Source organism: Podarcis raffonei, chromosome 4 (genome assembly GCF_027172205.1).
Source record: "Podarcis raffonei isolate rPodRaf1 chromosome 4, rPodRaf1.pri, whole genome shotgun sequence".
NCBI lineage: Eukaryota > Metazoa > Chordata > Lepidosauria > Squamata > Lacertidae > Podarcis > Podarcis raffonei.
The window spans coordinates 73,611,963-73,625,550 of record NC_070605.1 but is presented as its reverse complement, the minus strand read 5'-3'; the positions used below and the strand labels follow the sequence as shown (position 1 = coordinate 73,625,550).

Here is a 13,588-nt window from a genome sequence, read left to right as displayed (position 1 = left end):
AGCAAGGTTTTGAGCAATGTCCTCCTTGGCGGATAGGATAGCAAATGATGTGAGCCTTTCATCTGCCATGGTAGATCATGAATACGTTTCAGTAAGCTTCAGTTTTCAGAAGCGACGCTTGCCGCTGACAACTCGAAATGTCATGAGAAATTATACTGCTATCCAGACGTTTGGGAATACGTAATTTGTTTTGCTATAACGGATTTACTGCGGGCATCTTGCGAGTTTTCCAGGAGGTAGCATCTGATGGAGATGGCCCAGCTCAACACAAATATCTGCACCATCAATGTCAGAGCAGTTGCCATTTGTGAGATCCATATAGTGGGTGGTAAGCTTCTCTTCTGGTAGCTTTTCAAGGCTGTATGAGAATCCCCGTGTGAGATTCGGGCTGCTCAAATCACTCTTCAGCTGAAATATGAGTGTAGAAGAACTGCTTGAAAATTTCTGCTAGACCAGTGAAAAAGAATCTACAAGGGATGGGGGTTGGTCAAGGTTTTGGAAATGGTATAGCCGCAATATATTCTGAACAAAAGGCCAAACTAATTGTTAATAATGTGGTGACGGAGGAATTTAAGATAGAGAAAGGGACACGACAAGGTTGCCCAATTTCCCCATTGCTTTTTATATCGGTCCTGGAGGTTCTTTTAAATATGATTAGAAGGGACCAACTGGTTAAGGGTATTCAGGTCGGAGCTAAACAGTACAAATTGAAAGCATTTGCAGATGATCTAGTATTGACATTACAGGAGCCAGAATCTAGTACTAAAAGAGTATTGGAATTGATTCAAGAATTTGGTCAGGTTGCAGGATTTAAGTTGAATAAGTTAAAAACCAAGGTTCTAGAGAAAAATCTAACAGTGATTGAGAGAGAGAGGTTTCAGAAGGAGACAGGCCTAACATTGGTTAAGAAAGTGAAATACCTGGGGGTTAATATGACAGCCAAGAATGTGAATTTATTTAAAGACAACTATGAAAAGTGTTGGATGGAAGTCAAAAAAGATTTAGAAATATGGTCAAATTTGAAGCTTTCATTGCTAGGCCGCATTGCTGTGATAAAAATGAATGTATTGACAAGAATGTTGTTTTTGTTTCAAACACTGCAAATTTTGGACAAAATGGACTGTTTCAAGAAGTGGCAGAGAGATATTTCTAGATTTGTCTGGCAGGGCAAGAAGCCTAGAATAAAATTCAAAATACTAACGGATGCAAAAGAAAGAGGTGGATTTGACCTGCCAGATCTTAAACTTTACTATGAATCAGCAGCATTTTGCTGGTTGAAAGAATGGCTGCTTCTTGAGAACACAGACATTTTGGACTTAGAAGGTTTCAATAATGTATTTGGGTGGCATGCATATTTGTGGTATGATAAGGTCAAAGCACATAAAGCATTTAAAAACCATATTGTCAGGAAAGCATTGTTCAATGTCTGGACAAGATACAAAGACTTACTTGAAAATAAAACCCCAAGGTGGTTATCACCGATGGAAGCGAAGGCTCAGAAAAAGCTCAATATGGAGGCCGAATGGCCTAAATATTGGGAGATTTTGGAACAAGAAGGAGACAAATTGAAATTGCAGAGCTTTGAGAAACTAAAAGACAAAGTGCGAGATTGGCTTCATTATTTTCAAATAAGGGAGGCTTACAATTTGGACAAGAAAATTGGCTTCCAGGTGGAAAAATCAAAATTGGAAACAGAACTGTTAGACCCCAAAACTAAGCTATTATCAAGGATGTATAACTTGCTGTTGAAATGGAATACTCAGGATGAAACGGTGAAATCTGCTATGATAAAATGGGCACAAGATGTCGGACATAACATTATGTTGGCTGACTGGGAACAGTTATGGACCACAGGTATGAAATTTACGGCATGTAATGCCTTAAGAAAGAATATTATGAAAATGATATACAGGTGGTACATGACCCCAGTCAAGCTTGCAAAAATCTATCATTTGCCCGATAATAAATGTTGGAAATGTAAAGAAAATGAAGGTACATTCTTTCACCTTTGGTGGACGTGCCCAAGGATTAAGACCTTCTGGGAAATGATCTATAATGAAATGAAAAAGGTATTTAAATATACCTTCCTGAAGAAACCAGAGGCCTTTCTCCTGGGCATGGTCGGCCAATTGGTGCCAAAGAAGGATAGAACTCTCTTTATGTATGCAACCACAGCAGCAAGAATACTCATCGCAAAGTATTGGAAGACACAAGATTTACCCACCCGGGAAGAATGGCAGATGAAGCTGATGGACTATATGGAACTGGCGGAAATGACTGGCAGTATCCGAGACCAGGGAGAAGAGTCGGTAGAAGAAGATTGGAAGAAATTTAAAGATTATCTACAGAAATACTGTAAAATTAAGGAATGTTAGAAGGATGTTGGAATGAAGTTATGAGGTTTTAGCAGTAATGTTACAAAAGGGTATGTAAAAATGGATTGTTAACAGGTGAGAATGTAAAGTTACAATATATTAAGATAAACTATTAAGATAAAGGAAAAAAATGGTAAGGATTTGCTGAAACAACTATTGAACTAGAATACAAAAAAGGTAGGTGTGAGGAGGTCAGGGAAACAAGCAAATGAAACATAAGACATGGAAGGATTGATTTGTTTTTAATTGGTTTTACTTCTTTGTATTTTGTATTTTTTTATTCTTTTTTTGTTTTGTTATTTTTTTCATTTTTGTGATTTGTTTGAAACTCTAATAAATATTTTTTTTTTTTTAAAAAGAAAAATTCTGCTTGACCATTGCACTCATAATCATGAATCTGACCCTCATATTCAAGCTGCTGCATCTTGCAGTACTTATGTGGGGGCTCATCAAAAGTGGAATTGACATCAAGGACTTCTTTTGCTGTGATAATGACTCTTCCCTATATAATGAGATGAACTCCACACATTTCTTTGTGGGGGAAGGAGCAGTTGTGATGTCCATTGTAAGGCATCGTGTAGTTTCAGTTGCAGTATATACGTGGAACATATCATACCCTGATATCAAGTCCATCAGTTGGCCTGCTAGGCACTGTGCTTCATGGTAAAGACCTGTGTTTGCTTGAGATGACTGCTAGTTCCATCAGAGCATCATAAACTTACTTTGTTTTGATACTAAATAGGCTTCATATTGCCTTTATGACTTTGTCAGTGTCTACTCAGTAGCTTCATAGTGAGGTTGGATTCATGGTCTTTTAGTATCTGCCACCATTGAACAGAGAATAGCACAACAGGTTTGTACATCTAAAATTCCTTCTTCCTTACTGGTGCTCTTATTAATCCTACATTTTCTACTTAGGATTGCCTTTTGCATCCTTCTATTAAAGACTTGGTCTTTAATGAGTTTAAGCAATGTTTCATCTCAGTTGTTTCTCAAGCACATTTCCTTGGAGATGCCATGTTGATAATGGACTCCAAGTACACATCATCTCAGATGCTTCCAGCACTAAGAGCTATTAAACTTGATATATATTACTTAATTTGGAAGGGAGTATATTAAAGTGAAATATCTGATCTTACTCATACTTTCTCTCGGATAAAAACTGAAAATTATTGTGTAGAACTTAACTGCATGATAAAAATGTTCAAGACAATATAAATTCTCATTGTGGCAAAACTGGTTGGATGAGTAAAAACCATATTCTTGAACACTACTGCATAATAACTACTTACTACTGTGTGTTCTGGTCAGAGCTCCTTTTCAGCATACAGGCTTCATATTAATCCCTATAAATAAAAGTGGTCCATCTGTTTTGGTCCCTTAAGTATAACTGGTGAATAAATTGCTGCCCACCCATAGAGGGTGTGGCTATATAACCCAGTACACAACTCTGTTAGGGTTATGCTCAAAGAAATGTGGTTTGTGGTTGGCTAGCTAGCTTTGTAGTTGGTCAGGGGTAAAGATGGCCAACAAACTTTTCAAGATCATTTGCTGTAAGGTGGAAGTTAGGGATCTACTGCATAAGTGCCTAACAGCTTACAGTATGATTTCATCAGTGGAGAATTGTGGTTCATCAGTGATCAGAGCTGCATTACATTCTTTTAAGGGAATTGTCCAGGTTAGGTAGCAGGCTTTACCTCAAAAAAGGTGAAGTAGACATGGGGAATCTGCAGCCCATAGGTCAGATTTGGCCTACCGGGATTCTTGATTTGGCTTGTGAGACTGTTTTGCCTCAGCTATGCTCACTGCCTCACATCTGAGGTGTTGGATGGGTAAAGGCATAGTTCAAAGGAACACCTGGGAGCCAATTATTCCTTTAAAAGCTTCAGAGTTTGTTGCCAAATGTAAACACCACTGGGAACAGCTTCACTCAGGAGCTGCCAACTGGAGCTAATCCCTATAGACTGCAAGCTGCATCGTCAAAGGATGGCTTGAAGGAGGTTTAGACCAATTCATGTCATCACTCCATGCCTTTGAATACCAGTTTCTGGGAATCACGTAGGGAAAGCACTGTAGCACAAAGGTTCTTGATTGTGGGCTTTCCCTAGGCATCCAGCTGGCCAATGTGAAGCATTTTTTCATGTGGAAATTGGAACCTAGCTCTCACCTACTATACCAATTTTTTAATTTTATTAAAAACTGGCACCTGCAGCAGTGTGTATGTACCTTGATCTGCTAATTTCATTTTTCTCAGCACCCTATTTCTTACAGCTATTATGATCACACTACTATACTTAATAGAGGCAAAGTTGCTCTTTTCTCCCTTGTTTTTTATTTGTACTACTGTGGTATTTCAGAGTTGGCGTGCTGCATCAGGCTATCATTTTGTTTTGAGTAATGCCTCTCAATTTGACCATCCCAGGTCAGTTTCATCTCCATGTGTTTGAATTTCAGTTATATGTGCTGTTTTATCAAAAATTAGCTGCAAGCTTTAGTAGTTCTCAGGCCACTTCCTCACTTCACGTTACCTTTGACCCCGTTCTTTCACGCATGGGGGAGTCTCCATTTACACAAGTGACTGAACATGATTCAGCAGCTCAAAAGCATCCATTTCCTTAATGCTTACTAGCAGAGAATGGGAGGCTGTGAAGCTGTGGTCCTGAAAGGTTTTCTAGTTCCTGCTGGGCTACTTATGCCATCAGACTGTTCTGACTTGCATTATTATTACTAATAATAATAATTTATACCCCACCCATCTGGCTGGCTCTCCCCAGCCATTCTGAGCGGTGTATAGTGCATATAATACCATAGCAAAACGTCAAACATTAAAAACCTCCCGATACTATTCTTGCTTCCTCAGAAGTTTCACAATCTCTGCAAACTACACAATAAAAGAACTATGAAGCTGTTCTTGTTTCCATGTGCATTTTCGGATTCTGTACTATTTAAAACACTGCTATTGCGGGCCAAAAGAGGGAATTCTTCAAAGTCCCAGTTTCTTCCCCAAGTAGCCATGCATGAGTGTTCCCTGCCTTAAAGGGTGAGGTTGCCTTCCTCCTCCTCGTCTGCTTGGAGCAAGCATTTCATCTTCCAACTTCTCGGGCGGAGAGACATATAAACTAGACTCGCCATAGGAAAATTCCCCTGGGTGGCTGAGCCTCGAGAGCAGCGGGCATCCTTGCTTTCATCGTAAAAAGTAAATACTCTTTTAACATGGGAGGGACGGCGGACGCGCGATGGCAGAGCGCGCTGCTGCTGCTGCAGACCTTGGTACCTAGTCCCTCCTGAGGTTTTTGCGAATTGACAAGGGGGGGCTCGGACTGCTCAGGATCACCAAGAGGAAGAAATCTAGTAAGTCGGTGGGGGTTGCAGGTGGCGGAGCAGCAAGCAGCAGCCCCACCGGCCGAGCTCGGGTAAGGAGAGCTGGCACAGGGTGGGAGAAGGATGGGAAGGGAAGGGGAAGAGGAGGAGCTTGCGAGGCGGCGGTGGCGGCGGCAGCTCCAGCAGCAAGCAGAAGCGGCAGTGTCAATAATACAATAGGGCTCTTGTGCCGCCGCCTGGCCTGCCAAGAGGGAGACTGCAAAGGCACAGGGCCTGCTCGCCCCTACGAGCGACAGGGGGCACGGCGGGGGGCGCTCGCGGCGACAGGCTTGGCCAAGCGACATGCCGGAGCGCGGGGCCGGCCCGTAGCCACGGAGCGCCCAGGCCGAGGCAGGCGGGAGCGGGAAGGGGAACGGCGCCGCGGCCGAAGAGGAACCGGGGAGGGCGGTGGGCAAGAAGAGGAGGAGGAGATGGACGGCGTGAAGTAGCAGCGTCAGCCTTGGCCCCTGGGCTGGGGAGTCTCGGGGCGCGCAAACGCTGCTGGCGCCGCCCGCTCCAGAGCCACAAGGTGAGTCGTGGGGCGCAGTGCCGCCCGTGGCGCAAGGTTGCCTTGTGGGGTCGGACAAGGGAGAGCGGCGTTTATTTTATTTTTTTAAAAAAAACAGGTGGTCTCCTCTCCCGGGGAGGCTTCGGGGCGCTCGCCGGCGCGGCCTAGGTGGGCTGGGGGAGAAAGGGGAGAGGTGGCGGCTCTAGGCCGTGCGTTGTTGGGTGGCGCTTCTTCCCCAGTATTGCCCATCCCCGCCTCCGCGTTGCGCGCGCCCCCTCCTCCTCCTCCTCCTCGGGTGCAGGCGGCGTTTGGCGCCAAGGCCTCGGGGCTCGAGTCATGTTGGCGGGGCGGGAAGGGGGCTGGGCGTGCAAGAGGTGAGCGAGGAAGAGGAGCGGCAGCCCTAGCGCCGCCTCAGGTAGATGTTTCCGCGTCGCGACACGTGGTTGTGCACGCGTGGTTTGTGTATGTGTGGTGTCCAGCCATGTGGTCGCGAATGGGCCGGGCCCATAAGTTATCCTTTCTCTCCCCCCCTGCAAAAAAAAGAAAACCCTGACTGAGTTGTGGGTGTTTTTTGTCTTCACGTGTTAAGTGATCAGAAGGATTCCGTGGTTGTGGGCGTTTTCCAGGCAGTATTTCTCCTCTGTATGTAAAGTGGAACATCCTTTGTTCTGAAAAGTTTCTCTTTATGGCCTGATCTATTGCTGTCTCCAAACTGCACGAGCCTGTGGCAAACAGTTAGTGACCTCACACCTAATGATCTGGGGTGTGCTGCTCAGTCCAGTGCTTTTTTTCCTAGGAAAAAAAAGGTGCTGGTACTCACCATGAAGTTGTTAAAGTAAGTGCCACACTTTTTAACAACAAAAAGCACTGAGTAGATCTAAATGTTTTGGAGAAAACATGTTATAGGCTTCACGTGCATAGGCTTTGTATACTGGTGTGGTGCCAAAAATGGCATTGCAATCCTGTGTATGTTTATTGTGGAGGAAGTCCCACTGAACATAATGCATGCTTCCGTAGAATTGCACCTTAACTGGTGGATGTAGTATTTGTAAACTTAGGTCTCAGGTTTTTCTAGCTAAGCCATTGAGGTGTTGTATGCTTGATTGCCTTCTAATACTAGATGCAAATCCTGTAGTGAAGTTCATATTAACTCATCCAGGAAACTATTCCAACAGGTGTTGAAGAGACTAGTATTTGTGCGAGCTTAACTTTGGATAAAGCACAACTTGGGGTGGGTTGTCATCCAATCGGTTTTGGTGTTTTTTTTTTAGTTTAATAGAAATTTTAAAATGCAAAACCTAACATTCGTTGATCAAATCATATTTAGTCTGCTTATTTTCATCCCCTAATACAGTATCATACCAGAACCAACATTTGCAAGTGTGCCTTCACCATTTAAATTTGCCCCACTAACGTGGTTGTAATTCTGTATACACTTTGCTGAGAATAAGTCTCATCAAACTCTGAAACTTCTCAGTAGATATGTATAGGAATGCGCTATAATTAACTAAAGGCATAGTTGATTGAGTAAAGCTTTTCATGGAGAATACAGAAGCTAGCAAGTGACTTTCTGGGCTCAGTTGGTTTTTATATTATTCTTGGTGGTAATAATTAGCATATTCCTGCTGGTAATAATTAGATAGTACCTACAGCTCACCTAGTGGAGCAGTGTTTGCATTAATTAGCTGCTTGACCTACGGTAACATTGATCATAATGCTACTCACGTTCTGGTAACCTCCTGTCTGGACTACTTCCACGTCTGCTATGTGAAGCAGCCTTTCAAAATGGTTTGGAAACTGTACTTCAGAATCCTGTCACCAAGCTGCTAACTGGGACCAGGTATTATGATTACATCTCACTTGTGTTGAAATAACTCCACTGGCTTCAGGTCTCTTTCCAAGCTCAATTCAGAATACGGGTGCTTTATTAAAATTCTATGCAGCTTGGATGGAACCTGACATATTTCTGGACAGTCTTTCTGTACCAGTCTACTTGATCACTGAGGTTGTCATCAGAAGGCTCTTTTTGTGATGCCACCACATTCTGAGGTACAGCAGGTGGTGTTGAAAGAGGATGATTTAAACAGGAGAAATTCCAGCTGGGAGTGGGGATGAGATAGGAGAGCAGCTTAAAATTTCACTTTTGCTGTCGCCTTCCCTATTGTGCTCATAACTTTGTCCCATTGACATCAGTGGCTCTTAATTCTGAACAAGTGTCTTCAGGGATGCAAGTGTGGCATGCAGAGACATAAAAACACTTTGGGAAATCAATGTACAGTCGTACCTTTGAAGTCGAACGGAATCTGTTCCGGAAGTCCCTTCTACTTCCAAAATGTTGGAAAACCCAAGCACGGCTTCTGATTGGCTGCATGAAGCTCCTACAGCCAATCGGAAGCCCCATCGGACATTCGGCTTCCAAAAACAGTTCGCAGACCGGAACAGTCACTTCCCAAAACATTTGGGAACTAAGCTTTTCGAAAACCAAGGTACAAGTGTATTAAAATTAAATTAAAAATGAGAACACCTTGTTTCAGCCAGCTGAAGGTTTGAGGCCTTTTCTGCCCCGCATCACTGGCTACAATTGAACTGGAATTTGATAATGCAGAATAGTAATAGCTTTAAAGATTCCCATGATAAATTTTCTTCCTTGGAAAGAAAATTGGATTTTCTCCACGTGTTCTCTTCTTCACATTTGTGAAACTCCTACTGAATTAAAGAAGTGGAATAGGAAGAATGTCTCCAATTGGGCCTATTTATTTTTTTTACGTGAAGCATGAGAAGGGCCATAGCTTAGTGGTAGAGAGATCTGCTTTGATCGCAGAAGATCCAAGGTTCAGTTTCTGGCAGGGATGATGGGAGTTGTAGTCCAACAACATCTGGGGACCCAAGGTTGAGAAAGGCTGGTCTAGACAGTATTGAGCTAGATTAACCAATGGTCTGACTCAGTGAAAGGTCTTTTATATTTTTCTGTATTTCTATGTATTTCCTGTTTTCTATATTTTCAAAATCAATAGTCTTTTTGAGGGACATAGGTGCTTTACAGCAACAAACATTTTAAGTGTTATTTTAAATCCAGGCTGAAGGTTAGCTAGTTAGCTGTGGATGAAAAACAACTAGACAGCTGACCAGCGGATTGTTAGGCCTTGCCCAGGGAAGCGGGTTTGGCTTCAGGTTGGTGTTTGCAGTTTTCATTTCAACTTTGGAAAGATTTTGGAAAACAAAATGCAACTTTGGAGGCAGGAGTTTGCCTCTTTACCATCATCCCTGACCACTGGTCATGCTAGCTAGGGATGATGGGAGTTGTAGTCCAAAAACAGTTGGAGACGCAAGTTCGGGAAACCCTGTTCTAGAACATCGGTGAACTGTTTTGCTTTTTAAAAATTTCATATGGTAAATAGACTGGCTTTGTTAGTTTCAAATGTAGCAATTCTAAAACATTGCTCTACTTTCTAATGAAATCTGAAAATGAAACAATTACATGATAACAGCATCTTGGAGGAGAACTGAGAAACAGAATGTGCCTGCTGGATCTTCATTTTTTTATTGAAAGGAGTCAAATGTGCCCCCAGTATTTATGTATGTATGATTGATAATCAATCCACTGCCTCTTATTGTAGTTCATTCTTCCTTCCTCTAACTATTTGATCCTTCTCTTAGGGGGAAAGTGAGCTTTATGTTTCAGTGATCTAATTTCAGTGTTTAAGATGTCGTGGGATGGCACTGGGACATATTGATCATGTAAAAAGAACCCACATGAGTACTTTTCAAGTTATATTTTGATCTAGCAAAAGGAAGGGAAGAAATGTTTCATGTGACTATACAACTAGAACTGACATGAAGGCATAGTGCTTATACATCTTTATTCTACAGGAAGAAAGATGCCTGGACATACTATAATACCAGAATCAAAGTAACTGATGAGTAATAGTTCAATAAATTTTTCAGGTCTAGGGACATTAGCAACCACAGTAATTAACCATTGAATTCTTTTATTTTTGTTTCCCTAGCAGTTGACAGTTTGCATCAGTTATTTCTAGTATACCACTATAACTCATAATTGGTAGGTTTGGAGGTCAGATCAGGTAGGTCAGAAAATGTGCAAACTGTATAATTCTTGCAATTCACACCAAGGCTGATTGCAAGTTAATTTGTAGTTGGTGTGCATGTGAATTCAGAATCGCTAGGCATAAATGGTTGCTATCTCTGCTAATGCTCAGATTGATTGCAGTAACCTTTTACTTGTTAAAGGAAGTGAGAGAATCCCATTTTCAATTCGTAATATATGTGTGCCAAATTATTTTAGTCTTTCAGTAACTATTTGGAATAATATTTCAAAAAAGGGTCATGAGATATATTTTTTTCTGGTAAAAAATTCACATGTCTCTCTTACATACTTCTTGTTTCAGTGTAATCCTTCCTGTGCAGGGTTACATGCTCAGAAGCAAACTCGGTTGAGTGCAATGGGACTTACTTATGGATAGCTGTGTAAGAAGGATTCCTCCACCACAACACTTGCTGCTCTACCACTTCCTCCTGTCAACAGCCGCAGCTACTCTTTTGAGAGCCATCCCAACTGTGAAAAAAGGAAGAAGGAAAAAAAACCAGGAACAAACAAAACTAGCCAAGAAGGGGGCATAACTATGCAGGACACATGATGGCAGAATTTGCACAACATGTTCCGCGATTGCACTTTCCAATACACTTGTGCAAAAATATTATAGGATCTCTTTGGAAAAGTATATTTGGCCAAGATTACACCAGTAGTTTCTATAAACAGCGAGACAGTTACAATTTCTAGTGCACTAAGTTCATCCATCCTTAGTTATTTCTCTTAATCTGAGCCCTAATTTTTTTTCTGCTTGTTATACAATTTTTCGTTCAAATTGGGAAAAGCTTCATAGTGATTTAGTGTTATTAATATTATGTGTTGTCCCAAGTTTCAGATCAATCAAAATTCTGTGATAGTTGAAAGATTACTCAACCGATCAGGCTTATATCAAGAGCTGATGGTACTAAATTTATATATTGCAGATTATTTCTTTAAGATACTGGTGAAAATGCATACATATTGTTAACTGAAAATGGAAGCAGATGCTTCTTATCTCTTCACAGCCATGTGTGAGACTCATCCACATAGCGTTAAAATGGGGTTTAGTGCTGTATCCAAACACAGCCAGAATGTGTCTCCTCCACAGAATCCATAAACTGCTTTTTGTAGTCCTTAACCTTTGAAGATTTAGGAAACGAACGTCTAAAAAAGGAAAGCCTTCTCTGTTCACAAATGCTGTATTTCAGATTTCCTCTTTTTGGAAAGGTAAGATGTGTATTATATTTGGGGTTTTTGAAGACAATATGTATTGCAGAAGCACTTTATTCCTATTTTCTAAATTCATTTTCCCAAGCCCTGTCTAACTAATGTGCATTATTATTTGAAACTGGTACAGTTTTTTCCACACACCCTGCCATCATTTGTGCTGGAGTTTTCCACTGCAGTGTTTTTTTGTTTGTTGGCAGAAAAGCTACCAAATGGATCAGATTGAAAATGACTTTCGTAGAAAGCGAAACTGACAAGAATTAGAGATGATCATTTTGCTGCTGTTGGTCATTCTTCGCCGCTTTTCCCACAGGCAGACACAGGGCAGCTATTCACTGAGGGGGTGTCTCAAATGTGGTAGGGAAGTAAAGAACAGTGCTACTTGCTATAGTCCGGAAGGAAGTTAACACAGAAGCGTTCCTTTCTAGCAAGTGACTGAATGGAAGTGGGTAATGAAAAGACAGAATTATTGTAAAGGGAAATGTAAACATTGTCAAGTATTTAAGCAACGAAGCAGAAACAATTTCGGTAAATAATATATAGAGAGATGAGCTATTAACTTGAATTTTTTAGCAGCAAATTAGTGCATTCTGGAAACAGAATAAAATGGATACTCTTGATGGATACTGCAGGTTGGTTTACTTGTCCCTGTTGTTGCAGTTCTGAAACATAGCAAGCAGGGTGTGGGTGTGTAAAAAACATTCGCGAGTCTTGTTCAATCAAACTGTAGGCTTAAATACTTGGAAGTTACGGATTGGCATCTGTAACTCTTGTTGGCATGAGCACAAATTGAAGAAATAATTCTTTTTTACAAATTGCAGAATGATCTGAAATTCTGAGTGGCAGTTCTAGAAGTCCAGCGAATTTTAAGAAGAGGGGGTGCTATTTTCCCACAAAATCAGATGAACATTTCATATTGGATAAATGAAGTTTTAGAATTTCCTACCAGATTGCCTACCACCTTGATAAGCATCCATTGTTCTTAACTGGTTAATTACTTTGCATGGTGGTTTCTGGCCCACAACGGAGAGCTTCAGGATGAGAGTCCTTGTTCTTTCGCCCTTCAGCTCATTCCAGAGGTTTGTGCCTTCAATCAAACTGCAGGCCTAAATACTTGGGAGCGGGGGATGTAATACACAAAACCTACCAATTGCTTACATTTCATGTCTTTAAAAATATTTAAATAAAAAACCCAGCTATTTCTGCAGTCCTAAAAATGGCAAAATAGTTCTTTAAATTTGCTGTGTAAATGTAATATTATAGTGTGCCAATCTTGGTTCTACATTTTCTTACAAATTTTGCATGTTCAGTTTACCTTGTGTCTAAATGGCCCTCACATTATAGTTAATATCTTCCACAAGGTACTGATATTAATGAAAAACAATTTTAGCTATTAGATTTCCAATTTGGCATTATTATGCTGATTTTTAAAATGCACATTTCACACAGTCGCTAATTTAATTTGAGACTGTACTTCAGTCCTCACAATCAATATGTGCATTGAGGAAACAAGCAGAAAGAAAGTTAGAAAAGTATTTTACAACCATGAATGACTCCCTGTTAGTTAGTATTTGCCAAATACAGTACTAAATCCATAGATGGTAAATCTACTGCAGCATTCTCATTCAATTTCATTTCAATATTTGTATCCCAATTTTTCTTCATTTTTGGTTGAAACGAAGCATCTCATACATGTTAAGAGATTTTGAGTGTAGAAATAGATAATCCGAAGTGGATTCATTTGGTCAGACTGTGTGAATATTATATCATCGTTGTGTTTCGTAACTGCAGTTCTAAAAGCGCACAAGATCCCCCAACTTTTGAGGATCAGATTTGTAATCATTTATATTTATCATAGTTTGGGTATACACTCTGTTCAGCTATGCCCAGTGTTGTGGTGCAGATCCTTTGAATGGGAATTATTTTACTATGGTAAAATTCTGTACACTTATTCGGTGAGGCTAAGAATATTGTTGTGAATGAAAATATTAACTCACTTGTTTGTGGCCTCATAGCAAAATCAGTCATGCT

The 13,588-nt window shown here is 40.9% G+C and overlaps 1 protein-coding gene across 2 annotated transcripts in view; it reads left to right on the top strand.

Moving 5' to 3' along the window:
- Positions 1-5,765: 5,765 nt before the first annotated feature.
- JADE3 (jade family PHD finger 3) overlaps positions 5,766-13,588 on the top strand; it is a 34,324-nt gene continuing 26,501 nt past the window's right edge. Inside the window, exon 1 of one of the 2 annotated variants that reach the window (XM_053384094.1) lies at positions 5,766-5,788. The gene's annotated coding sequence lies outside the window, so the exon portion shown is untranslated. Of the gene's footprint in view, positions 5,789-5,848; positions 6,265-13,588 lie in introns of those variants that run through there. The other variant, XM_053384093.1, reaches the window with a different exon arrangement.